This window comes from Triticum aestivum, chromosome 1B (genome assembly GCF_018294505.1).
Source record: "Triticum aestivum cultivar Chinese Spring chromosome 1B, IWGSC CS RefSeq v2.1, whole genome shotgun sequence".
Lineage (NCBI taxonomy): Eukaryota > Viridiplantae > Streptophyta > Magnoliopsida > Poales > Poaceae > Triticum > Triticum aestivum.
The window spans coordinates 692,640,025-692,664,702 of record NC_057795.1 but is presented as its reverse complement, the minus strand read 5'-3'; the positions used below and the strand labels follow the sequence as shown (position 1 = coordinate 692,664,702).

Here is a 24,678-nt window from a genome sequence, read left to right as displayed (position 1 = left end):
AGCCACTCGGAGTGATATATTTCTCGGATAAACTCTGCTGCCAACAGTCGAGCCACTTCCTCGCCAATGGCCTTTCTCTTCTGGACGGCGGACCGTCGATGATGTTCTTTGACTGGTTTTGCTGCTGAATCGACTCTAAGGCGATGCTCAGTCAGTCCCCTAGGAACACCCGGCATGTCAGCTGGCTTCCATGCAAAGATGTCCCAGTTCTCACGGAGGAACTGGATGAGCGCTTCTTCCTATTTAGGGCCGAGTGTTGTGGAGATATGGGTCGGAGCTGCATTGGGATCGGTCGGGTGAATGTGAACAGGCTTTGTCTCTCCGGACGACTGAAACGTTGATTCGGTAGCAGGCTTCTTAGCCCGCAACAAATCACTTGGGTCTGCATTTTTCTTATACCCTTCAAACTCGACTGTTGTCACCTGGGAGTCGGCAATTTTCGAGCCTTTCTGGAAACACTCTTCTGCTTTTTTCCGATCACCAGTGATAGTGATCACGCCTTTGGGGCCGGGCATCTTCAGCTTGAGGTACACGTAACATGGTCGAGCCATGAACCGTGCGTAAGCTGGTCACCCCAATAGCGTGGTAAGCGCTCTGAAAGTCTACAACTTCAAATGTCAGCTTCTCTTAGCGGAAATGCTTCGAGTCACTGAACACCACGTCTAGAGCTATCTGACCGAGAGACTCAGCCTTCTTTCCAGGTATAACTCCATGAAAACTCATGTTGCTGGTGCTCAGTCGGGACATCAGAATGCCCATTCCTTTCAGCGTGTCCGCGTACAACAAATTCAGTCCACTACCACCATCCATTAGCACCTTCGTCAGTCGAGTGCCTTCGACGACCGGGTCGACCACCAAAGCTTGCCTCCCAGGGGTGGCTATATGAGTCGGGTGATCGGACTGGTCGAATGTAATGGGGGTTTGTGACCATCTCGGATAACTTGGCGTCGCCGGGGTGACCATGTTCACCTCATGGTTAATAACCTTCAGTCGGCTCTTGCTTTCTACATCCGCAAAGATCATCAGAGTGGAGTTAACATGAGGATATCCTCCCTCACTGTCCTCCTTGTCTTCGGCTTTGTCCGACTCCTTTTCCTTGTCCTTGGGCTGTTTACCTTGGAACTGCTGGATCAGGAGCCTGCATTGCCGAGTGGTATGCTTCAGGTAAATGAAATTACCCTCTTCATCTTTCTTCGTGTGGATGTGACACGGCAGATCCATCACGTCATTTCCTTCTTTATCCTTCACCTTCTTAGGGTTCCAGGATCCTTTGGGTTTTCCTTTGAACTTGCCCTGAGTCATGGCCAGAGCCTCTCCAGGAGCCGCTGGTTCGGCTTTCCGTTTCTGCTTCCGGCTGGAGTTTCCTTTCTCCGACTGACTCGGCTTGTACTTGCCGCTCCGGAGTCGGTCCTCCTCTTCGCCGTTGGAGTACTTGGTAGCAATTTCCATCATCCGACTCAGGGTCATATCTCCGGTCCGACCAAACTTCAAACTTAATTCTCTGTTCTTAACACCATCCTTGAAGGCGCAGACTGCCTGATGATCAGACACGTTCTCCACGGTATGATGCAAAGTGATCCATCTCTGAATATACTCTCTTAAGGTTTCATTCAACTTCTGCACACAAACTTGCAGCTCTGGCAATCCAGCTGGTCGCTTGCAAGTTCCCTCGAATGTTCTGACGAACACTTGGGAAAGATCTTCCCAAGTGTAAATGTTGCTAGGAGTTAGCTGATTCAACCACGCCCTGGCCGAACCTTCCAACATGAGTGGTAAATGCTTCATAGCCACTTCATCATTTCCACCACCAATCTGCACCGCCACTCAGTAGTCTTCAAGCCAAGTTTCACGCTTAGACTCACCGGTGAATTTGCTGACTCCAGTTGCCAACCTGAAGTTGGGGGGAATCACCGCGGCTCTAATAGCCCTGCTGAAACATTCCGGACCAGAAACATGCACTCGGCTGCTAGTGGCGCATCTCTGTCGTGGCCACCTCGATGAGCTCTATTCCGATCGACCAAGCCTTGCACGATGATGGATCGCGCGTCAAAGCCTAGTTCCCTGGGGTCGACCGGAGCTCTTCGTCCCACACTGAGCTGACGCCTGTCATCTTGCTGCCGATGAGCGTAAGACCCATCCCTCGGGGGAGGAGTGGGCACTCGACGCCTACCATCACGATCGTATCGGTCACCATATTGGTCTCGTCGATTCTCGCGTCCTTCACGCCGCGGAGGCGATCTGGGGCTGTGAGCCGACTGAACCGTATTCGCAGCGACGGATCGACTGTGAATCCTGTTGCGTGACTGTGACACGGCTGAATTCTGATCCCCTGCTGCCCGGAGCAAATCTCTAATCTGCATCAAGCCTCTACCAGCCTCCGACTGAGAGGGCTGAATTGACTCTGCTATACGGGTTGCAGCTGCTAAATTCTGAATCGGGGTTCGGTATACCTGAGTCGGCGAGAAGAGTTGACGTCGACTGGAGTCGGGCACTCGTTGCCGCGCGCGCTCGTCGAGTGCTCGCTGAAGGTTCTCCAGACGAGCACGTTCAGCCAAGTTGGCCAAACGTGCCTCCTCCAAGGCGCGAGCTTCAGGGGTTTCTCCTGCGATGGGAGTATGCAGGGCATCCATGTTCCTGCGGCGAAGTTCTTCCCTTTGCAGGGAATTAAGTGGCTCGGGTTGGTATTCCTCATGGACTTGAGCGGGGTCACCTCCACTGTCTACTCCGTCGCCGCGGGGGAAGCCGGGAGGGCTGCGAGGTCCGTTGACCATCAAGACTTCCGCCGCTGGATCACTGCTATCGCATTCGGATGTTGTCTCTACGGAGCCAGTCGACAGATCGAACAGGCCGTAGAGGGAATCGTCGGGCTCGATTGCCGCAACTTGGGTGGTGGCCGTCTGGCGAGCCACCGCGTGCCTCACCCACCGCTGGAGCCTCGACCGACCAGAGCGCTTGCGTTGGCGGGAGACAGGGAGGGTGGACGATAAGGGAGTCGACCGATATGGAGTCGACGGTTGCCGCAGCAGAACGCCGCGGACACATGCGCGAAAATGCGTCGCACCGCGGACGGGGAGCGCATCGACGTCGAGTGGGGCCTCCTGGAGCCAAGCGGAGTCGTCGGCGATGAAGGTGAGCGCGCCGAGACGGATCTCGCGGCCCTCGACCAAAACTCCACCAGAAACCATGATGAAGACACTCGGAACAATTGCAACTTCTCCAGAAATCGCTAAGACACCTGCCCCACGGTGGGCGCCAACTGTCGTGGTTCTAAGTCTGACAGTAGAATGGGGGGTGGGTATGGAGAGGCAAGATCCTAGCTATGGAGCAGTTGTAAACACAAGAGATGTACGAGTTCAGGCCCTTCTCGGAAGAAGTAACAGCCCTACGTCTCGGAGCCCCGAGGCGGTCGCGTGGATTATGTGTGTATGGATTACAGGGGTGCGAACCCTTTACACGGAGGAGGGGGGTGGCTTATATAGTGTCTGCCAGACCCCTCCGGCCCTCAGTTATGCATGGTTTAAAGTACATTAAGGCTAGGCGTTACTGGTAACGCCTTACATAAAGTGTCTTAAATGCCATAAAGACTACTTAATTACAGACTGTTTGGATGCAGAGTGGCTCTTGATCTCCTGGTGGTCGAGTGAGTCTTCATGGTCGAGTCCTTCGAGTCCGTCGAGTGAAGTCCCTCCTGGTCGACTGGAATGCAGTTTCTTCTGATGGTGTCCTTGGGAAGGGTACTTAGGACAGGTCTGTGACCCTACCCTAGGTACATGACTTCATCAGTGGGCGCACGCGGGGTGGGATCCGGCGAACGCGGCCGCGCGCATCCCTCGCCTCTCCGATTGCATGTCTCCTTCCTTCCTACAAAGTGGGTGCACACAGGGTGGACACTCCGCCAACCGACTCCAGGAGCTCTGCTTTCGCAACGGCAACATCTACATCAAGCTCGGCCAGCACATCGCACAACTGGTACGGAAAGGAATTCCTAACTCTGTGAGGATACACCTGAATTCACTTTGGATTCATCTGTGGTAAGATTGCATAATTTTGTGGCTGAGGAACAGCTGCTTGTTTGCTTGTACTACCACAGGTGTATGTGCAGACGATGAGGGCGCCGATGCTCAAGAGGTCGTCCGCGGAGTCATCAAGAAAGAGAATGGAGAATTGGCACAAACTGTTAGTTCCTTCATTGCATCACGGCATTGTCTTACACCCTGCTGAAGTAACTTCGTTGTTGTATTGATTAGCAAAACCAAACAAGCAGACTGAGTCTGCTTAGTTTAGTTGTTGGCCAACAGAGTATTCACCTTGAATCAGAACCTGGAATTATGCTCAGCTTGTTTTTAGCTTAGAAGAAACTCTGACATAAAATTTGGCTTTCCCCTATTCCCGGTGGTGCAGGTTTTTGCATAGTTCTTCCTTGTCCCGCTTGCAAGTGCTTTTCTTGTGCAAGTCCATGCGTCCACAACACATGATGGGAAAAAAAGTTGCTGTCAAGATTGTTGTTATTATATAAGAAAAGACTATAGTTCATTCGTTCACTTATGTTAAGTTTGAACTCTTCAATTATGACAGCAGAGTTCACCAGCATGTTGTCTGTCTTTCACTTTTTTGACCCCTGTTTTGGCTGACAGGTTGAACACGACCACTTGGTGGATACTTCCATAATAGATATCGCCACCATGGATTTAGTAGTGAATGCTCTTCATTATATTTTCCCTAAATTTGACTACAGGTAAAACCAGTCAATGGGTGCAACCGTTCTTTGTCTATTACCTTGTTGTCTCTCTCCCTCTTTTTAACATACCACCTCGAAAGCTTTTAGACTTATGCTAATTTTTAGAATTAGTTATGATAGAGAGAAGGACTCCGATCTGCATGCTTTGACTGATGGAGTCTTACCGAAAAATGGCAGGTGGTAGTGCGATATTGTCGTGAATTTTGCTCTCTTCTTTTAATTAGCTTTAATATGAAATAACGCCATGCTTCTATGTAGGCAAGTATGTTGACTGGGTTGATGTGGAGCTAGAGAAACTTGAGAGGACAAAGGAGGTGTTATTGTGAAGTGTGCTAAATTGTGTTTTTGAGGAAGACAATCATCTTATACTAAAACGGAAAGACAAAGCTCAATTCCATGCTTGAAGCCTTGTATACAGAATGCTCTAATTCATACTGGACTGCTATTCCTGACATGTCAATGGTTTCGAGGTATTATTTGAGCTGATATGGAGGGACTACTTCAGATTTCATCCACCAAAATATGGGAACTCCATTTTCTTACTAGGTAAATAAAATATAAGATTGTATCATTCTGAACTTTTGCCTTTCATGTATATTACCGAAAGGATGCACACATGTTTTTCTTCTTCTGTGATCTCCTGTGGTCATTAATTCTGAAAGAAATCTGCTGTGATCATTAATTCTGAAAGAAATCTAAATAATTGCTAGAGTGAGGAGGAAAAAGGAAGAAAATTCTGACCATTTTGGTCATGGTCTTGGAGGATGATTGCTGGTGCAGTGCTCACTGGTGCTCTAATTTAGCTTATTCGAGCTGTAGGTCTAGATTAATTTTATCTTAATTGGATATCAAACATTAATCAAACAGAGTTGGGGTTCATCCAGGCTACATAGGTCTGATTGTATTAGTGTCAGTTCCTTGAAGTCAAAGTACTACTATGATCGAAGAGAAATACTTTTAAAATGATCGCCGAAGTGATGGAAGACAAAATACAAATTAAATCTTAACGTGTACAAGTTTTATTTGCTCCCATGTTCACTTTTGTCGAGTTACAAACTGGACCTTTGCGGTGTGCGTCTATACGTCCTCTCCAAAAGATTGGTTAACTTTAAGTTACTATACAATCAGACCTCTACCGCATCGTGTATTTGTTTTACTTCAGAGATGTGCTCCCATCGTTGTTGGCTGTCGAATTTGTGTTGCAGTTCATTCCCACCACGTTCGTGTCTTCACAACTTCGTCCTCCAGCACAAACGCCAGAATGGAGCAAAAGCTGTGATTTTCCAGGTCGGTGAACTGATCCAGCTCGCGGCTATGGGCCGGGTGCTGTGTCCGCGCAGGAGAACTGATACAGCTCGCTGCCAGGGTGACATCCCTCTTCTTGTGTGCCATAAAGCCCCTCGATTGAATCTCTGAATCAGCAAATCAAAATTGCCGACCCAGCCAATCTCGTCGGAACATCGTCTAGCTTGCCGTGCTCCACTCACTGTAAGTTTGTGTCAGTTTACATGGCACTTATCTCTTCTGGCTCACAGACACCTTCAATGGACCTTTGCCACTGCTAACAGTCTGTATTGTACACTCCAGGACCAAGGCGATCGACATTTTCTTGGCTGGTCGATGGTGATTGCTCCCATGTCTGTTTTTTTTTGTTCTTTACAGAATTTGGTTCTATAATATCATCATTTAGTGAATTTTACCTACCTACACAAACATGATATGACCTGCTATTGCATGTTCTCTAAGGTAATGTATAAATTTGTTGCTTAGTTAGGAAGAGGCTGAATCGTGTTGGATTTGCAGCGAGAGGAAGCCTGTCAACATGATGAACAGGGTAGTTTTTACTGAGGGCAGCTCGGCAAGGAAGAGACCGGATGCTTTTCATTGACCTACTTTGAAAGTGAGTGTATTTACCTCATCTGGTCGTCGTTTCCTCGTGAATTAACTTTAGATGGGGGAGCTTGATCTCATAATGTCTACTCATCAAAAATTCCTGACTTCCTTTTTATTAGTAGCATCTTTCTTAACGAAAGGTTACAAATCTTAGTTAAATGGACTATTCAAGATGTTCTAAGGTCTAAATTACTTTGACTTGGACTTATTAATGTCAGTTGAATAACATTTATTTTAATATTCTCCATGAGATGGCTCATCATTCTGAGTGTTATCTTGTTCTGTTATTAGTTAGAAGAATATATAGGGAAAGCAACTCATGTTCCTCGATTAGACCTTATGTTATATCTAATTACTGGAAATAAAATGTTGTTCAGACGAAGGCTAAAACTGCAGTGGCAGACATGCTTACAAGATCTCGTGAAGATCATTCTGCTGATGATGGTACTCAAACAGAAGAAGAACAGTGGGAAAGAGAGCAAGCCAGCCTTGTTCTGTTATTGAGAGGGGGAAGTTGAAATCTTACCAGATAAAAGGCGTTAAGTGGCTAATATCACAGTGGCAAAATGGGCTTAATGGGATACTGGGTGATCAAATGGGCCTTGGAAAAACAATTCAGACAATTGCATTTCTTGGTCATCCTAAAGGGAATGGTCTGTATGGTCCATACATGGTTATTGCTCTTCCTTCCACCCTGTCAAACTGGTTGAACGACTCAATGAGGTAAAGCATCCAGAGTTGTCCTTCACTGTGCTTAGTTTGTTTGCTATCTTATGTGGAATACTTAATTTCAGGTTTGCTCCTTCTCTAAATGGTCTGATTTATCATGGAGATAAAGTGGCTCGGACAGAGCTAGCGAGAAACTACATGCCCAAAACTGTTGGTCCTGGTTTTCCGATAATAATCACTTCATATGAGATGGCTATGTTTGATGCAAAGTTTCTTGCTAATTATAAGTGGAAGTCACATGATCTGAATTATTGCCCTTATATATTTCTCTCCCTTCCCCATGTATGTACGTGTTGGCCAGATTCTTTTTTTCAGGGACATCTTTTAAAAAATACAAAGTGCAAATTATTGAGGGAGTTGGGGCACGTTCCAATGGATAAAATGCTCCTTTGACTGGGAGTTGGGGCAGAGTTGTGGTCGCTACTGAATTTCATTTTGCTTGATATATTCTCATCCCATGACGAATTTGAGTCATGGTATGATTCATTTCCTTTTGATGGGCATTTTCTATATGTGCCATTTTTGTTCATTAGTTTTAGTATCCTTGAATTACTTTGTTTCCCAATAACTGATTGCTGTCTCATGCCTTTTGTTTGCCTTTTACAGTTTTATTGTTGTAATTATATATAAATTATCTTGATTGTTGTAATTAACATTTGTTTAGGTTTCAAACAATTTAGCTTTCAAAAGGTTTAGCTTTCTTACTTCCTGTATGTTCAGCGCCTGGGCTTGTGGTGTGTGTTATGTTTGTCTGTTCGTGTTCGTACCTTCGTGATGACTGGTTCGGTGCGTCGTGCATGTGGGTCCTATGTGCAGCCATCATGAGAGCACGACCCAAATAAGGAGCCTTTTCACAAGTCACAGCCCAACATCAAAGAGAACTCTTTCTCTTTCAGCGATTTATTGCAATTGTCATCCATCGATCGAGCGTACACAGGTATGTATATTATAGTATAGTTTGTCAGAAATAAAGGAGGGGTGGACACCCTGCCTCGCCCTACCGGGAGCTCCATGGATGCTATCGCGAATATCCTTGTCCTGTAGTATAGCTTTAGTATTTCTCCCAATTTTTCTGCGACATGTGTAAATGTAGTTACATTGAGAAAACGAGAGATATTTTGTTGGGATTTTTTTTGACATATATTTGTTACCTAGGTATCTAAATTACTGTTGGATGCATGTTCATGTGAGAAAATGTGGACGGCTACAGAAGAATCGTAAACTTTGTCATATAAAGTGGAAGTGTTGAACTGCTCAAACTTTCTACTTTGCAAGCAAATAAAGTGATGCAAGGTATTCAAATATCTATTGTTTATGAGAATTTATGTTGGGCTCAACATTAAATTAGTGCTTAATTGTTGCCTTGGTGATTACTGTTCCATTGTTTCAAAAAGATGTCTACTGTTGGACTCTTTCATAGTTTATGTTTAAAAAATCAATTATATACATATATCTACCTCATGTTGATGCACTATGAAACTTGTCTCATTAATTCCTTGTCACATTATTTTGCTCAGACTGGCTTACCCCTAATTTTATAGATCCTGCCAAATTTCTAAATCTTACTTCACGTGGAGCTGGTAGAATTCCTAAATCTTCCCCACCATGTTGATGCGTGCTAGATTCATCCATTTTAGGGACAAGCTTTTTCGGACGGAGGGATTACTAACCAACAGCATGTGTCTACACTCTTTAGTAGTTAACAGAGTGATTAGTGCCAGCTTATGTGAGTTCAATCGATCTATCTTTTACTGGCATTACCCATTGTGTAAATTGGGATTATTCGCACCAGCCTTCATACACTCCTAAAACATGGTGGGGAAGACAAGCAAATAGATATCACGATGGTTGCTGCCTAGAGAGAAGTGAACAGAAGAGAAGACACAACATGCAGCGGAAGACAATCAGATATATCACTTGTTGCTTTACATCTTTTGTTTGAGACTTACTACCAGATTGCTCTTGCAACCAAAGGAGGAAGTCCAGAACCTTAGAGGTTTTCCCGTGAGTGTTTGATTACATAGATAGGCTCTTTCTGATGACACCGAGGCTACGACAATGAGTAGGCATACTCTTTTCAAAATGAGTAGGCATCTTTCCTTTCTGAATAATGACAAAATTAAATTGTTTACTTGTTAAGCTTTCCCTTGAACGACTTACTATTGTTATGCACTTATATTAAATGATTTTTTTCCATTTTGTAGTATCCTACAATGGTTTACAGATGGTGTGGCTCCTTGCACTAAGTTGACCGAGCAGCGATCTAGAGATCTCAATACAGATCGATGACGCCTCCTCGAGATCCACTTATTTGCAGCCCCCAACCCTGGTATAGTATGAAAACCCTACAAATAAATCAAGAGAATAGGTAATTATCATATGCTTATGTTTGTTGGTGTAGTAGTCCTTTTAAGTCCAATCATAGAGGTGTTGCTTGATGCTTCCCTTTAGCCGAGTGACTTTGCATGCTAATAAATTAATGGATAGGTCTAACTAATATTTTTGAGCGCATAATGTTTTGTGAAACCCATAATTTCATGGTGCAGTTGTGTCTTACCTTGTATGCGGGCCTATAGGTATGTGCTTCATCACTTTTTTGTTTCTTATAAAATGTCCTTGTTTTGTTTCTTATGTTTAGGTTTAGATTTTTTTTCTTCAACTTGTAGGCTCACTCGGGTTTTCTTTCAATCTAATATTTTCATGCGGAATATTCAAGAGATATCCAAGAGAAATACAACTGCATCCGGCCTCAGAACATACATTGAATAAATTTGTGTTGTTGTGTTTTGAATGATGACTCTACCTGCAGTAGAAATGTATCAGGAATGATATGCATTATGGTTGTATTATGGACGTGGGTATGCTTGCCATATTAGCTATATATTTTTCATATATTTTTGTGTTTGTTCTTGGGGGTGGGTTGTGGCAGTTTCATAAAGGTCCAATTTGGTTGTTTTTATGATGATCTCAAGATATTTCACACCATACAGATTAACTATCGATAGTTTTAGTTAATGATTTCTGATATTTATCTCCCAATGGTTATCCGTCCACACATTTGCATGCAAATACAAGTAAAAAATGGTTTTTGACTTTCTATTTCTTGATCAATTAACATTGGAAAGTTAGCACTATGGGGCCTTAGCACGACAACTTCCCGACTGTCTACTACAACAAGGTTTGCCCGGCTCCGGTGATGGAGGGGCAATGACGGCAGCGCGCCTTCGGCTCGCTCAAGTGCTTGTAGTCGTCGCGAGGTGGTCCACGGACATGGTTGTAATTTTTATTACCTTTGCTGTTCTTTATACTGCCATGATTGAAGATGAATAGATTGGAAGTTTCTTACAAAAAACTGCAAAATTTAGCATGCTGATGATGGAAGAAAGTTTTAATCAAGGAATTATTTGTAAGCAAAAACTCAACATTTTATTCCTTTCTCTTGAGTGCATTCCTCATTATTTAATCATCGATATCCATATGCTAGCTTCATGTTTCAGTCATAATTCCTTTCTCTTCGAGGGAATTTATGGCCAGGTGCGCTCATATACCTCTATCTTCTAAACATGTTTTCATATGAATGAGCTGAAGTCATTTCCTAGAAACTATGGTGCTTTTACTTTTCATTTAGGTTGCTCGACCAAGGTTGTTCAGTGATTGTGTGCACTCCACATGCATCGCCATTTATCGAGTAAGAAAAACATGATATTTTTCTGATTATTTTCACAAGTTATCAAAATGCATTATTTTACCGACCATCACAAGTTAACGAAATGCATTATTTTACCGTTTAAATGATGCTAATTGCCTAGGGTCGATAGTGTAGAAAAATAGAATAATTTTCTACTTATTTTATCTTCTTACGGTAGTTTTTGTATATAAGAAACTACAAAGATATAACCAAACCAACTTTCTTTATCAAAATTCATCTAATAGAGGACCCTATTGTGTGACAACATTGAGACACAATGTGGAGCATTGCAACTTTCACAATGATATTGGAGGCAAGGGAATATTTTAACTCGTTGTTAAAAATATGAAAGGGAAAAAAGAGACGACATCACATATTATGACCATGGTATGTGTATTGTAGATTTTTAGAAATGCATGGCCAATATGTTGTTATGTCTTGACTTGTCCTTATGATTGAGTGCTTGTCAGGAAATTGCTACGGGACATAGCTCGGCAAGCAATGAATTTTATTATGTTGTTGTCATCAGATGGTACCTCGGTGAGTAAGTTGATGATAGCCTTCTAATCATGGGTGTCAAGTCCAATCAAATCTGGTTGAGGGCCATCTTATTGTGCTCAAATATGGAAAGAATCCGCAGCTGCTCCGTTGCCACTATTGCTGCCGGCACTTGATGCAGAGGGGTGAATGAAAGGAGAATGTGAATAATGAAGAGTGCACGGCAAAGGAGTGCTCCATACCTTTTTTTATCACAATGAGGGAGTTAACCCACACTAGATCCATGATCTGCTGAATGCCGGTTGTCTGGTTCGAGCTGATAGATAGTTACCATGGAGAGCGAGGCGGTGTGGGGAACCTCGTGGATGACCCTGTCTATGCTTCATAACCAAAACATAATCTTCTTTTGGTTATTTCATTTTCTCTGGGATTTGTCCTCTTATGCTTCTCTTATTGCCTCAATAAAGTTTGGTGTTGTGGCAACTCGCGGGCACATACCTCGACAACAGTCTTTTTTATTTTAAAAGAGGCAAAAGGATCACATGATAATATATCATTTCATATAACTTGGCAGCAAAACACACTGTGGTGGTCGCCCTCAGCTACGACGATGTGCATTCCTTGGCACCGGGAATTGGGCTGGGACGTCGTGGAGAGGAGAGAAGGGGGCGGGCGACACAATGGAGGGAAGGAGAGATGGTGGTGAGAGGAAGGTGCGGGCTGAATGACATGGCGTCGAGGGAAGGCGGCAGCAAAAGGCCGTGGTGGGGAGAGATGGCGGTCGACGCCGTGACGTGGAGAGCAAGTCGGGGGAATGAGATGTGCATGTGCCTTGCGGTGAGAGTCAGAGAGTGAACTGTTTTGTTTATTATAAGATGAGAAGAAAATGAGCTGCCGTTTGTGTTTTTTAGGGAAAGATAATTGTTTGCCGTGAGAGAAATATCACTTGCTCAAAGCGAGCAGCTGACAAATGAATATATATTGTATATGGGCTTATATGATTTTTTTTAAAATATGTGTTTATATATTCCCTTTTATAGATTGGAAATAAGAACTATGGCTTTGGATGATGCTTTGAAAGTGTCAACTCACAAAGCTTTATGATGGGCGGAATGAAAACTCATTGAAGTCTTACACAATTGGAAGAGATATGTACAAATAATGGTTCTTTGTAATACTTGTTGGATATGACAATATATAAGATGAATTTTCATATATGCTTATTTTTGCAAAGTATGAGAGAGATGGAGATGTATTATGTCAACATTCAAAAGGAATCCTTTGACAAAGTTGCCGACGTGGTGTTGTTCGAAGGGGCCTAAAATTCGCCGAGTTATATACAATAATACACGTATATATGTGCAATCAGAATAAAGAATTAAAAGGCCCGTGGCAACGCACGGGCATTGTACTAGTATGGAGAATTTTTGACTATTTTGATCGCAATTGTATTCATAACTCGTAAGCTCATTATTTAAGCATTATCTTTGTGCAACAGCTTTAATAACTCTATAGTCCTGAACCAAGCTACAAGATATAGCTAATTTGGTTTACAATCAGCTAAGAGCCGAAGAGTGCATCGACAAATTCCAAACATGTACAACCATCTACCCTTATTATTTTTGCAAATTAAGTGCCAAATCAGTTTCGTGGTCAAAAGAGATTAAAGAAACAATACCAGTAAAAGAGATCAACCACCTCAAAAAAAAAAGATCAACGTGACACAAACTTCTTCTTTTTTGAAAATGTGACACAAACTTCTTGATTGCATCAAATTGACATGGGAATTACAGTGAAAAGTGACTGCTGAAAACTTATTACGGGTAATACCTGCTTGGGCATGATAAAATAATGAAAGGAATTAGAACGATGTCACGCCAAGGCAAAAGATAAACATGCCACTCGCAAAAATAAATAAAAATATTAACATGTCAATAATTAGAGAAATCATCAACATGTCATGCATTGTCAACATAAAAGCTTGTCAATAGATGCCTTTAGCATAGCATTTATCTTTGCATGTAGAAACATTACCGAATAGCTGACCACTAAACCCTCAATAAAAGGTAGAACTATAAAATGTAAAATAAATAAATATAGAAGTTCCTTAACAATGAGGACTCCACGTTAATTACACAAAAGAGGCCATATAAGCATGTGAGTACAGATGAATGAACCAAGTGTTAGAGATGAGTAAATTTAAACCACTATTTGCTAGGAAACATGAGAATGGAAGGAATATTAAAATTTCTATACATTTTTCTCATGGTTCAGCATTGTAATGAACGATGGAACATTTAGAGCAGCGGTGATCCATTGCATTACAAAGTTGGTTCCTTGTTATACTTTCTGGACCCTTTCTTTGTTCTCCTTCTTATACTTTTCTAACTAATAATCTATTGATGTCTTAACACAACAAAATGGTGGTTGAATTATGGCACATGTGCACCCAAGTTGAAGAAGATTGCAATGAAAATTCTCACTTTGACATGCAGCCACCGGCGACGAGGTGAGGAGGGGCCGGAGGACCTGGTGCGCCTCCCAGACCTGGTGCTCAGCACAGGACTCCACCATGGGCACCGCCACCGCGCCGGCAGCAGCCCCGGGCACCGGGCCGGAGCCGGACATGGCTTTCTGCTCCTCCGCCGCCGGCATCAATGCGCCTTGGAAGGAGATAGACTTTTATGTGCTGCACGGGTGCCCATCGGGCGCAGTCCTACTTCTGCGTTATGTCCTCTCTTTTTGTGTTCATGCATGTCTTAGAATTATGTCCTCTCTTTTTCTTTCCTTCTTAATCTGTCACGTTTAAAGGACAACTTAGCTTCTCTTTCTTTCCTTATTTCTGAAGTTAATTAGACCGTATTTCCTTCCTTTAGGCTCTCTTTCCTTCGGCATATGCATGTCGTAATTCCCGAGATGGGTCTTTTCTCATTTAACTCATATTACAATGGTAAGTAGAGTCATTACAGAGGAAGGAATATAAGCGAATCCAAATGCGAGGACCCTGAAGCAACGCAGAGACAGGGTGAAGTTAACTCGATTAGTGGAGAGGAAGGAGGTGGAGTTACCCTATATAACACTATTATATAGTATGGGCAGGGGACATTAGCCCCCCCCCCCCCCCCCCCCCCCCCATGCACACACACTTAACCACGTTTGAACGTAGCTGATCCTTTGATCAGGACTAGCTAGTAGCAGGATTCGGGAGCTGGGCGTATCTGGGGAAAATATCTCCAATAAAATTATAGATGCAGCAATGAAGAAAAATCTGCAAGGTATAAAAACTATTTCAACTCGTAATTCTTTTGTTGTACTTGATGATGATGATGATGATGATGATGATATATTGAGTCAACCTTGGTCTTCCGGTGCACACAACGACACCAGCAGCATTTGCGTAGCTAGTCTCAGATGCATGCATGGCTGCATGTCGGCAGTGGTAGAAAAGGAATTTTCTACTAGCAGAAACAACCGTGCCTTAGTAGCTAAGTAAGTAGCATATAAGGTCAGGAGTGACGTAATTCACTTGTTTGACGTCAGCCTATGCGCTTGTTTGACGTCAGCCTATGCGTAGTATAGTCGGTTCATTGCACTATATATAGGGTCGATGGCTCGATGCCCATCGTTGTAAGCATTCCATTCCAATCAAAGCAAGGCATCAAGCCATTTCAGTTTCCTCCTCTACTCGTGAGTGTACCAACTTCAGCTCAAGTAGTACTCCAGTCTCTAGTGTGTGTGCGCATTGCACTAATCCGTGATCAGAGTGAGTGTGTAGCCGTTGTTGTAGTGTTCCACTGCTAGATTGTACTGTGAGAGAGAGCTAGCTACTCGCTAGCAGTTCGGGCCAACAACTAAGAGAGCTCTTGAAATGGGTATTGATGTTTCTAGGATTGATTTCAAAAATGTTCTTCTTCTCATCTGAAAGCATAGTACTCTTTGGCCTCCCGGTTGGCATTATGAAGAATATAAGCAAATCCAAATGTGAGGATCCTCAAGCAATGCAGAGACAGGGTGAAGTTAATTCGATTAGTGGAGAGGAAGGAGGTGGAGTTACCCTATATAACACTATTATATAGTACTGGCAGGGGACATTAGCCCCCCCCCCCCCCCCCCCCCCCCCGGCACACACACTTAACCACGTTTGTACTTATTCAATGGATACTAAGTACTAGATGGGGTACTCCATAATCACGGACTAAGATACTCCATAATTACGATCTAACTAGGAGGTGATGTGAGGACTCTGGCCCACAGCATCCGCACCGGGGAGCACCCTCATACGCAGCTTGAACGCCTGGCTTCAACGCTGCCACCACGTCTCCGGCCGCCTCGCCCTCCTCCTCCTCCGCCGCCGACGTGGAGAGCCACCTCCACCCCCACACGTCGGAGCGGGGGAAATCCCGCTACGGGAGGGCGCACAAGCTCAGTTCCCGCCTGCACGGTTTCGACCTGACACAGTAAGCGTGGCTTCGCACCATCTAGTCGCCTGACATAATTAGTTCGTAATTATGGAGGAGGCCCGCCTCCCGGCCTCCATATGATGTGAAGAGGACAACCTTACCCTTTTACCCTTACTACCATTTTGGACTGTTTAGTGGGTACAAAACCAAGCAAAACTAAGCAGCGGCACCAAAGGAGAACACCTCTGTAATACGTTCACTCGTTACTCAACTAACGAACGTTCACTAGCAATGGCGTGGTTGCAAGCATTTTGTGAAATACACATTTGTTTGTACACATTCAAGTGTTTCCATGCTCGTGTCCGGGAGCTCTATCCATCCGTTCATCCTCATCGCCATTCTTCTTGTATCAATAATGGCACTGCATCTCATCGACCGCAACTTCTTGTATCAAGTCCTCTTCTTCCTTCCTTCCTTCCTTCACCTGTTGTTGAGGAACGCCCGCGCCGCAGGCTATGATGACGATCACGCCGCGCACCCCCTGCATCCCCCATATCCCCATCGCCATTTTGCCAATTAGATTAGCAACTCAAATCAATGCCAGAGAGATAAAGAGAGAAGAGGTCAAACACTCGCCTGGTTGATCAGCCATCCATTTAGCACCGGGAACCCATCGGATCGCCGCCGCTTAGAGCCCACCGCGTCATCGCCGCTCGTGCCCTGCCCGCGAGTTCATGATGCCAGTCAGTCAGGATGAAGTGGGCACCAACAGTTTAACACCACAATCTAATTATCTGAGTTTTCGCACTTGTTCGGTGTCTTCTTCCCTTGCGCTCTGCTCTACATTCTTCATCGAATTCAGGTGCTCAAGCCCAAAGATGTCTTTCAGCTGCCTGCTCGCGGTGGTGATGCAGATGCGGGGGTGGCCGGTGCAGGCGATGCTAGATGTCGCGTCCGAACGCATTGGACCGATGGAGCGACGATGATGATTTTGCTTTTCCGCACTCTCCCCCATGCTCGTCTTGGCTGCTCCGCCGCGCCTGCTGGAACTCCGTCGTCTGCTCTCCTTAGCATTCAACAAACGGGCCTGTCTAGACACGCTTGGTTTCTTGTTGCTGATGATCGTCGTGGCACGCCTTCCTGACCGCGACTCGGAACCTATATCACCAGAAGTAACGGTCACTTTGCCAGATGACTTGTCTGAAGGATTGGTGGAAGCCGACAACATCCCTTCCAACGACCCTTCCGACTTGATCCTTGGCACCGAAGGCGAACCCTGCAACCCATGATAGAATCAGTGTTTCATTTCCCATAATGTGAGAGCCGGAAATTATGCAGCAGAGAGACCAATATTTTCACTGTATAATATAAAGGTGGGTTCAGGTTCAGAAGAACCTGCGGAGATCCGCTCTCGAAGGCGCTGCTCATCTTCTTCACCGCGCTGCTCGATCTACTCTCGGGTTCACCCTGCCCTCTCTTAGAGCCAACGTCACTTTTCGGCGGTAGACCCTTTATGTCAACAATGGGGCCTTCGGACGTCGAAGTTTGCAACAGGGGGTTCTTTGGAGCCGCCGTATTCGTACCCTCCGTTTCAGATCATCCGTCGACATGCTCTTCCCGAGTGTGAGTCGGTCTTCTTTGCTTTGGATGTCGGGGATCTCTTCTGCCTGCTCTTTAGGTGGTGTGCTGTCTGGTAGAATTCGAAAAAGAAAGAAAAGTCCCACATGTTGGTCATGTCAACTGAATATTTCGTCATTAACTGATTTCGCAAACCAGCATTCAGAATGCAGAGACAGAAATTTTAGAAGTGCTAAGGCTTGAATTTGTATGTTCGGAACCTTTTGTTTAGGGGGCAAGCTGAGACAGACACACACCCTTATGCTTATTACATTCTGTTCCATGGAACTCCAAATGTGGGCTTGCAGTGCAACACAAACTGTAATGAATATTATTACCTTGGAAAAAAAAGTTCGTCGCCATTCCCAAACAGCTCTTGCTGCTTTCTTTTCATTGCAGAGTTCCTCTGAATAAAAAGAAATAGTATAAACATGAGTGGTATACCTTAACTTAAGATGAACCTTTCAACAAAGATGTTTTTTGATTTTTCATGGAAACAGCATATGGACAATAAAATTGGCATGTTACCATTTCTTGGATGCGCTTGCGATCTTCACCACTGAGCAAGAACTGCAACTGGAGAACAATTTGCCCTCCACTATCAAGGCTAAACACAACATCCGTACTCCCCAGCTCGACTATCGACCGTGTCTTCACTTCTGTTGTGATTTACATGAAACCATAATGCACATCATCAGCTGGTACGTGTGCTGATGATAAATACAAGATAGGTTTATTATAACAAACTAACAGAAGAAACCTGTTTTGGATACCAATTCCTTATCTGCATCGTACAGCGACAACACCATGCTATCACGAAGCGATGTAACTGGACTGCACATATATAATTTTTTGGCGTGAGATAGCTTCAAACTTTTCCTTGGGTGCACAATAAGTGCAACCTCAATGCACATTTTGTAAAAATGGAGAGGTGAACAGAGAATAGAAATCAGTGAAGGCGGTACGGAAATGGGCTTACAAAGAGAGGCCATCATGTCCTATGTATCCGCTGTACTCTTTTTTTCCCAGGTTAACTGCATCCCGAAAACAAACGAAGTTTACATATGAGCGATGACATTAGCAAACATAAAACGAGGAAACAGGAAAAGTAGAGTGGAATCAGAAGGCAGCAGCCAACCTTGGAAGAAGAGTGGCGCGGCGACGGGTGGCTGAATGTCTGCACAGCAAAAGATAGAGCAGTATGATCTCTTTTTCTTTTTGACGAGACGCAGCAGCGACGCTGCTTTCCATTCATTAAAGAGGAGAGCATTAATTACGTTTTGTTCGTATCTTTTTTCGGGAAGAAGAATAAATTAATATTTGCGGATCATAAGAGAGAGGGATAAACTTGCCTGAGACTCGGATGCTGCCCGGCATGGTTTCGGTGGTGCATAGAAGCCCTCCAATATAATTCTGATCTTGGAGAGTGGGGAAGGCAGCCTAGGCTTTGTGGATGTTGTTGAAGGCAGCCTAGGCTTTGTGGCTGTCTGTAACAACCACTACTAGCAAGGCCTCCTGTGACCACTGGAAGAGCTAATTTCAGGCCTACACTAGACCCATGCTCATACAAATGTTACAGACAGCGGGTTATGCGGCCGTCAGGCAACGAACTTGAGCAAATCCCCTGCTGTTGCTATCACAGACCTACACTAGACCCATGCTCATACAGACACTGACACTTACACCTGGCTGCAAGGTGTTAACTGAATGAATAAACTTTTAAGCCCCAAGTGCAGCAGTTTCAGTAACCTTACTTGTCTTTTACTGAAAGGTTTGACGACTCTGGGTATATATGGAGTGCAAATTTTTCTGGCATGGAGGTTGATATTCTGGCATGGAGGGATTAGAACGACCGAATTAGAGACCTTCAAATTCAGATGCTCCTTTGCTTGACAGGGATTTCACTTGGTCCAACATGCAGACCCCCCCTCCTCGATCATTGACAAAAATTGACCGGGGTGTCTCCCAAACTCAACTTTGCAGAGTCTGCCCGGGGTGACTTCTGACCTTGTTTTTGAAGCTTCCACTGATATTCCAAGAGCTAAAATGTTGAGGTACGAGAACAAGTCTGAAATTCCGCAGCGGTTTCGCCGATGTGGTTGCTGCTATTTGGAACTCTCACTCAGTTCAACCAAACTGAAGCGGCAGTGGTGTGATTGCTGCTATTTGGAACTTTCACCGATGTGGTTGCTGCTATTTGGAACTCAAACTCAGTTCAACCAAACTGAAGCAGCAGTGGTGGTTGCTGCCAAGCTGAAAAGGCTGAGAGAAAAATATGTATCCAAGTGGAGAAAGAGCCTGAAAACCTGACAAAGCCTACCTTGGGTGCACGTTGAACTTGCTGGACTGCATTGAGGAGGAGCGGCAACCAACCATGCTTGAAGAGAATCCTTTTTCAGGAACCGATTAATAATAAGATTAAAGCGATTGAGGTGGATGGTGTACCATTATACCATTCTAGAGCTTCAGAAATACAGTACAAGATTAAAGTGGTTGAGGAGAATTACTCTCTCATGATGCGAAACAAAAAACAAGAAACTGCGAGTTCAGGTTGAGGCAAAGGATTGGGTCCATAATTGCTCCAGCGTCGACCACCAAGATTTCGCCTTTTCTTTGTCCAACGTAATACTGGAGCGCCGCCACCAGCTGACAAAAGTCACCATCAAGCTCGGATCGAGGTCCTTCGTGAAAGAGCAGGTAGCAAACAAATGTGCGGCGCATTCAGGCTCCTCAACACAAAGTGCACACAGTGGGTTATGCGGCCGTCAGGCAACGAACTTGAGCAGCCAACCAGACGAAAAATTGACATTTAGCGAGGATGAACTTCTTAGACAAACCAGATGAAAAAGAATCAACGGACTTAACCGACAAAACTGAAACTAGTGAAGATTCTGACGAAACTGAACCACGACGAGCTTAACACTTACACTCGCCTCCTTAAGCATGTTGAGCTTTGTTGACGACTACTAACACCGATGCGCTCCCGCAGCTCGTGAAACTTCGTCCTCGCAGGATGTCAGCAAGCTGATTCTAGGCACTGACGTACGTGTTCCACTGTAACGGGCGAGCTTGTTCTCGACACACTCTTGAATGTAAGTGGTAACGCGTGTCAATATGCTTGATGCGCCCATGATGAACAGGGTTCCTGCTTAGCTGAATTGCAGACTGATTGTCAGCGTTGAGGCTTACAAATCTGCACCACCTTGGAGTACATCAGAAGATCAGCTAAAAATCTCCCCAACTACACACCTTGGCATGCATGCTGCACTCGCCCATGGCGGGAAATGCCGATCGGACGGCTGGAACGAGTCGGAGATGGCGGGAATAGTAAAACTGTTCCGTTCCTTGAGTTAAAGTCAGCTAAGTGTCGAACTCTTGAGAGTTGCCAGGAATGTGGCCTGACACGTGCATGCACTGATGAGTGATGACGCCTCATGCTTGTGCTGGTTTATGGATGGAAGCCCGGAACTGCCCGACTCTAAACGTTGTGTGAGATGTAGCTGTGGCTGAAGATCCTTGGCCATGTTGCATCAGATTTCTGTCAGGAACTTGCTACCTGGAACTGGAAGCCGTGGGAACAGCACTGCTATTGATTCTGTCTAGGCTGCTGTTGACCCAGCTTAATTAGGTTCTGTAGCATTGGTAGTAGGTCAATTGGGAAGTGCAGGCTGCTGCATCTGATGCATGATTTCGCTGCTGAATTTGCAGTCCGTGATACAACAGGAATGAAACAGAAGCTGCCACCATGACTAGTGAGTGCTCCTCTTCACTGCAGGCCGCAAGCAGGTTGATCTGAACAGTGAACCCGTCGTCAGTCCCGAGTGTATGACCGAATCTGTCGTCGGTCGGTCGGTACCTGCCTGCCAACGACACCCTCCCTCGAAGCTCTAGCCTTGGTGCATGCAATCAACGTGAATAAGAGATCAGCAACACGCCGGTTGGTCTTGGAGCACTGTCAGCAGCAGCAGCTTTGATCCCACATAAGAGCTGGGTCCGACACCTGCCAAGAGAAGAAAGGTAAAAAAGACATCAGTCAAGGCTACTTTGGTACTCCCTCTGTAAACTAATATAAGAGCGCTTTAGTGATCTAAACACTCTTATATTAGTTTACGGAGGGAGTACTAAGAAGGAATACCACCACCTATCCTATTGGGATAACATGCGACCATGTTCCAATGTGCTCATCAAGCTTCAACAGAATATTATGGCGTTTAGGGATATATATATATATGTCCATGTTACTATATGATATGATATGACTGCTCCTGAAGCTTCAAAATAATATTATGGCTTAAGGTAAAACTGAAGCAGAGCAGCCTCTTCATGATTTTACATTACATCCCAGAATGCATAATGTAAAACAATACATCATGAGCTTGGTGTTAAGTGCTGCAGCACGACGGCCCCTCAGCTTTTTGCATGTCGAGGTAATTACAAATTTCAGGAATATACATCCACGTGGTTTCGTGAATTTTACATTATACCTCTGAATTTACAATACAGTTAGAAGACAGAATCTGTGACAGCGAGTCAACAGGGAATGTAGCATCAGTAAGGGGAGCGTGTGCGTGTACAGTAACTTTGGATTTCAGATAGAAAGGTTGCTCCAAGTAAACGACCGGCCAGTATCGAAGGTTCCATCAGCCTGACCCTGGATTTTGGAGAGCATGCATCCTGCCTGGAACAACTGGGCTCTGCTGCTGCTTATGATGCGGAGGCTGCAGATGCGGCCTAGACAGCTGTTGCTGGTGCCACCAACTGCCGACCTCTTGGCCGTGCACAGGCAGCAACCCACCTGAAATTTGCCTATGCTGCATGCCTTGGCTGAGCCAAGACCCCGGGCCTGGAGAGGCATCCATTCCTGCACTGGGTTGAAACCCTAGCCACCGTGCTCCGGCTGGCCTCTATATGCGCATCTGCAAGTCGCTAAAACCCCAGCAATTTCCCCTCTTTGCGCTACTTTTTGCCTCTGAATTCAGTGTCAGTTGTTCGATGGTTCACATAAACCTCAACCTGACAAGGCAGTAGGCATATAGCTTATGTTGATTCCCAGGCTGAGGTGTTACTGAAACCAACGCTTTATTACCATAGCCATGTTGCGTCAATTTTTTGTCCGGAAATTGTTTCTTGGAAGCCATAGGAACAGCACTGGCTGGAGAGGCGCCGGCCGCAGGAGCCTGAGGTGTCACCATGCTTCCTGGTCCTAAATTTAACTCTTCATAAGCCTAGCTCTGTTGACTAGCTTGGTTCCTCTGTTGTTGATTCTGCCTAGGCTGCTGTTGACCCGGCTGTTTCTTCTGCTTAGGTTCTGTAGCATTGGCAGTTCGACTGGGAAGTGCAGAGCTATCTGTTGGGCTTTGTGCAGACTGCTGCTTCTGATGCACTAGTGGTTGCGAAGAAGGGGTTGAAGTGACCGCAGATGCTTGGTTCTGCTGCTGAATCTGCGGTCCGTTCTGCACACCAGGTACCACGCCTGCTACAGGAAGGCTGTTGTGCTGTTGAGACACCAAACGGTGTTGAAATCGTCTGTCCTTAGCCAGGTGCATAGGCATTGTAGCACATGGTTGCTGCCGTGTGCTTGGGTAGCTGGTTCCTTTGGGTTTGCTGAAGAGCTGCAGCCTTGGAGAATGATGGATCCATGCTGCTGAAATGGGCAGCTTGACTGTTGCCCTGTGAAACCTGCAAGTCGTGCTCCGGCTTCACCATATGCTGCTGACCAGGCTAAAAAGAAAGAAAGTATCCAATCAGCACTCTGTGGATCACATTAATCCAGATTGAGGTTGAAGAAATTAAGTTAATTTCCCACAACTATCAAGTTTAATAGTTTAAACTTTAGTGAAGATTGGACAACAGAGTCACTTTATTAACCATCTTATGTCAAAGTTGCATGACTACTAAATAGACCCTGTTTTAGCAGTCGTGCTCGTGCAGTCCGAAAAAGCTTATGCCACTAAGACATACAGGTGTTTCAAAAAGGTGTACGAGAATGATATATGAGCAAATTTTTCATGAAACTAACTTCCATTTACTTAACCAAGGTAATAGTATTTCCTAAGCAGGCAACTACTAACTCGAAAAGTAGCAATAAACATAACCTTGACATAAGATTACAAAAAACTGGAGCAACCAATTGGTAGAGAACACGCAAAGCTCATAGACGGGAACTTCTAGAAAATGGTGGGGCCACCTTTGTTTACAGAAATTTTGTAAAAGAAAGCTTGTGCAATAGCAAACAGCAAGCAACACTCGTGTGAACTTGAACATAAAAAAAACATACATAGCTTGAAGGATGCAATTTTGTTTGACAAAATGCAAAATCTTAGAATCTCGATGCATGGATAGAATGAAAAAGTCATGCAACGTCCGTGCTGCATCGAGCTGGAGCAACTGGAAATGATTGTGAAGACACTAGTTAACAACTCTTAGGAATTACTGCTCTTCTCCTTGTGAAGTTTTGACCATAGATAAAAAGCATGCGCTTTAGGAAAAGATTTATGCATGGAAGTAAAAGAATTTAGATGTTTCAATAATATGAAAGAGAAAAGAAAACTCGTGCGAAACATCTGCATAGGATCGTGTGGCCTCACCATAGGCAAACATGGCTCCAGAATAGACACTTGCAGCATTTGGCACTCTTTGCACACACTTCACCGGTCAGCAATCCTGGGGACCTGCTCCTGGAAAGCCTGCCATGGCTGCAGGCATACCTCGATTTACCCCTGTCATGATTCCAACAACGGGAGCACCAGGCATCATAGGATCACCACAATCAACACCAGCAGGACCTGTTCCAGGAACAGCTTCAGGTTGATTTAGCAAATGAAAAGTGCATGAAGAAAAAGCAAAATGCAGTAGAACCAGGAAATGCAGGAGTGCTGACCGGCGGTTGAATGTCTGAAGAGTAAAAACAGAAACAAACACTGTCAGTTGTTGCTTCCAGTACAAAAGCAGTATGATGTTTTGTTCAAACTTTTTCACAAGAAAGTAGCAGTGCAAATCAGTCATAAGAGAGGGATGACTCGCCTGCGATTCGGATGCTGCTTGGCATCCATTGAATGCTTGCTCGGCGGTGCACTGAAGCCCTCCAGTTCTCATCTTAGAGCATGGGGAAGGAG

At 44.7% G+C, this 24,678-nt stretch overlaps 1 long non-coding RNA gene and 1 pseudogene across 1 annotated transcript; both read right to left on the bottom strand.

Annotated features, from left to right (window-relative positions):
• Positions 1-16,426: 16,426 nt before the first annotated feature.
• On the bottom strand, positions 16,427-19,052 carry LOC123082758 (uncharacterized; annotated as a pseudogene).
• A 3,080-nt stretch (positions 19,053-22,132) lies between these two features.
• Positions 22,133-24,538, bottom strand: LOC123149795 (uncharacterized). Its single transcript, XR_006474840.1, has 3 exons — positions 24,444-24,538; positions 24,151-24,348; positions 22,133-23,284 (listed from the first exon to the last, which is right to left on the bottom strand). It is a non-coding gene; the product is annotated as an uncharacterized lncRNA (long non-coding RNA).
• Positions 24,539-24,678: the final 140 nt, after the last annotated feature.